At 30.1% G+C, this 4,401-nt stretch overlaps 1 non-coding gene across 1 annotated transcript; it reads right to left on the reverse strand.

Annotated features, from left to right (window-relative positions):
* Window positions 1-4,240: 4,240 nt before the first annotated feature.
* On the reverse strand, window positions 4,241-4,311 carry TRNAG-GCC (transfer RNA glycine (anticodon GCC)). The gene has a single exon. It is a non-coding gene; the product is annotated as a tRNA-Gly (tRNA).
* Window positions 4,312-4,401: the final 90 nt, after the last annotated feature.

A 4,401-nucleotide genomic window follows, 5' to 3' on the forward strand; every position in this document is an offset into this window, starting at 1 on the left:
TCGAGAGTAATCAAATCATCATCTCTCGAAACGTCATTTTTCATGAACATATTTTTCCATTTCTTTCATCTCACTCACCTAGTCCCATTTACAATGATTTTTTTCATGACCGTGTCTTACCTCTTCCTCTCCACACACTTACACACTCACCAGTTTCTTCTGATTCACCTTCCTACCCACCGCATGACACTACCCAAATCCCACTACCTCGACCTCTGCATCTCACACGACCACCTTCTTATTTGTCTGACTATCACTGCTACCACACAGATACACATGCACTTTGCCCCATTTCCTCCTTCCTTACTTATACAAAGCTTACCTCTCAATATCACAACTTTATTTTTGCTCTTTCCTCCCACACTAAGCCTACCACCTTCTCTGAAATTGTCCAGTCTGACGTTTGGAGGACCGCTATGAATATGGAGCTACGTGCCTTGGAAAATAATAATACTTGGTCTGTTGCATCTCTTCCACTAGGAAGAAATCTGTTAATTGTAAGTGGGTTTATAAAGTTAAATATCAAGCTGATGGGACCATAGAGTGATACAAATCATGTCCGGTTGCTAAGGGCTACACACAACAATTTGGTATTAATTTCATTGACATTTTCTCTCCAGTTGCAAAATTAGTTCCTGTAAAAAGTTTGCTTTCACTTGCTGTTATTCATGGTTGGAGTCTGACTCAATTAGACGTCACCAATGCTTTCCTTCAAGAAAAAAGTTTTTATGAATATTCCTCCAGGATATTCTCCTCGAGAGGGGGAGATTTTTTCACATCAACCTGTTTGCCGGCTACACAAGTCAATCTATGGGTTGAGACAAGCTTTACGATAGTGGTTTCACAAGTTCTCACAAGTATTACTTCAAGAAGGTTTCCATCAATCACAATGTGACCACTCATTATTTGTCAAGCATAAGGGTAATATTTTTCTAGTATTGTTGGTATATGTTGATGATATTGTCATTGCTTGCAATGATAATCGTGCCATCAATGAACTCAAAGTTGCACTAAAACAGAAATTTAAGATGAAAGATTTGGGAACTCTCCGATACTTTCTTGAACTTGAAATTACAAGAAATGACACAGGAATCACTTTATGTCAGAGAAAATATGCTTTGGATATGTTAACTGAAACTGGGTACCTTGATTGTAAGCCCTCATCTACTCATATGGAACCAAATCAAAGGATATCTAAAGACGATGGAGAACCTCTGCGTGATATCACTAGTTATCGGCGACTGATTGAAAAATTGTTGTACTTGACCATCGCTCGTCCTGATATATGTTATTCTGTCAATAAACTGAGTCAGTTCTTAACTGCTCCCAGGACCAGTCATCTTCAGGCTGCTTTGTGGATTCTTCAGTACATCAAGAGAATACCTGAACAGGGTCTCTTCCTTCCTTCATCATCTACCATCCAAATTAAGGCTTTTTCTGATGCTGATTGGGGCACATGTCTTGATACTATAAGATCTCTGACTGGTTATTGTGTTTTTCTTGGATCTTCATTAGTCTCATGGAAATCAAAGAAACAGTAAGTTGTGTCTCGGTCATCTGCAGAAGCAGAGTATCGTTCCATAGCCAATACTACATGTGAAATTGTGTGGATTCTGAATTTGTTACGAGATTTAAAGGTGCAACATCAAGATCCTGCATTGCTTTATTGTGATAATCAGACAACTCTACACATTACTTCAAATCCAGTGTATCATGAGAGAACAAAACATATTGAACTTGACTGTCATTTTGTCCGAGAAAAAATTCAAGATGGTACCTTGAAGACAATGCAGATATCCACTCGCAATCAACTTGTGGATTTAATGACAAAAACACTTCATCCTACGTAGTTCGACAATTTGCTGAACTAGATGGGTACAATAAATTTGTATTCTCCATATTGAGGGGAGTATTAAGATTAATCATTGATTAGTTGATATTAAGCTGTTTAATTAGTTTATTAATTATAACTGTTTTTGTCTTTTTTCTCATGCTATTGTACAAGCTGTATAAAGTATGTGTTGCCCAATATATGAAACTATCAGAAAATTTTCTTCTTCTCATATGTTCCTAACATTTAACCCCTTATAAGAATTTATAAAAGAAAAAAATATAGTTGACGAACTTAAAAAAGATCATAGAGTTTTATTGGATTAGCTAACTCTATCAACTCTTCAAAATTTTATCTCTAAGATTTGTTTTTGTGTTATAAACTTATTTATCTGAAATAATTATTAAAATAATGAGATACACATCTTAGTAAATAAATAATTATGACATAACAGTAAAAAATCAACAATTATTAATATAAATCATATATATATATATAGGATATATGTTTTCTATATAGACGGACATAAATAAATTTCCACCGTAATAATGATGAAAGCAAATCAAAATTATATATCATCTAATTTCTTAAAAGTTCAAACATCAATTTGAGCAAAGTATGAGGTTATATTATTTAAAATGAATAATCCAAATAAAAAATTAAGTAGGAGGAATACCAACAAAAACTAATACAAATCATGCTATAATAAGTCACTTACTTTAAATTGAGGAAATTAAATCAATATCAAAACAATGAAATCATAGATAAGTTATTCAAAATCTCAAATTCTCTCACCAACCCCTTCTAAAAGCGTATTTTGGTTATTTATGTTTCTTCTAGAGTTAAAATGGTAACCAACTCTCGAACACTCCACAAAATGACACATAGCCATAAATTGTAGTAAAATTTTTAAGAAAATGACTTCTAACCACTAGGTGTTATAAAATTTGTCAAGAAAATAATACCTAGTCATACTTTTGAACTTTTATCAAATAATTTACGACTATTTTTAAATAGAATACGTAACTCATTAGACATATAAACTTCATCAGAAAATACACCTCAATGTGTGTATAACTAAGACATTTAAAGAAATAATACAAATAATTTGTTTAAACACTAAAGATTATGACGTTAAGTATATTTGGGTATATGATCTTTTGAAAAAAAAATATAATGATATGGTGTTGGAATCTTATGAGTTTGGAGTATGTTCATATTTGTAGATGATTTTGAAAAGGACATAAGGGACGTATTAACCTTTAAGCATATTTTATAAATTAAATGTTATTTTTAAATAAATGTATCTACATTTGCTATAGATTATTTACGATGTGCTCGATAATACTTATAACTTTCTTTTATGAATTTAAAGATATTAAAATAATTATTGAGTAAAATTATTTTTACACACAAGTTATTAAATGTTTGATAAAAATAATTTTAAAAAAATACAATCACATTAAAAAGTAGAGACTGATTATTGTTTTATAATAATAGTTAGTGTTGAAATTACCCGAAAGAGTATAAGAAAAAAATAAATCAAATCAGAATTGTGTGTTTGATAAAATAGTTGTAGATATTGAGATAATGTAAGATATATCAAAAAAATTAATTACAATAGTTATTTATAAAATAACATATACAAGTGCAAAATTACTTCATATTAATATTAATATTAATATTAACATAAATTTGTAAATATAACAATATATTTAACATATGTATTTAATAAAAAATTAATTAAAAAAGAGAAATTTAATTTGAATTACTACAAGTATAATAATATTGAGAATAAAAATTAATTAACTAATATTTTAGTTTTAATAATATTTAAATTTTCAAGAACCGACCAGTTGAAGGGTAGTGTATGATGGCTAATAGAGAGTAGCATACAGTGGGTAGAGGTCAGGCTTGGAGTGATAATGGGCAATTGACAATGACAGTGGAAGATAATTGAACGAAGTGAAATAAACGAAATTATATAATTTGTAAATTAACTAAGGATAGTACTGAACATAAAATATTGAAAACAAAAGTAATTTTTTAAAAGTTAATATTCTTTTAACTTTTGTGTTTAAATCTAAACAAAAAGAAAATTTTAACTTTGACTTTAGACAAAAATGTTTTTAATTTTATCGTTTAATTGCAAAGTGTTTTAAAAATAAATAAATAAAAAAAACTACATTCAAACAAACACTTAAAAAAGTTAAAATAGATAATTTTTAACTTAAATCACTAATCAAGCAAAATTAAGAACAGTAAAATAATATGTTTAGGAACTGAACGCCTGGGAAACAGGACGTAGTGTGTTGATTAGATTAAATAGTTAATCTTTTTTGGTAATGTTTCTTTCTATTCGATTATGAAATATTAATGACAAAAGTTTTTAAAGCGAAGAAAAAGAAATGCACCAGCCGGGAATCGAACCCGGGTCTGTACCGTGGCAGGGTACTATTCTACCACTAGACCACTGGTGCTTGGTTGCATATTGTCAAAATGAATTATATATTTATTTAATCGCCTGTATCAAAGCCACTAAACCATATAATTCGTCCTTGGCGCTGCAC

This window comes from Carica papaya, chromosome 8, assembly GCF_054855325.1.
Source record: "Carica papaya isolate Zhongbai chromosome 8, ASM5485532v1, whole genome shotgun sequence".
NCBI lineage: Eukaryota > Viridiplantae > Streptophyta > Magnoliopsida > Brassicales > Caricaceae > Carica > Carica papaya.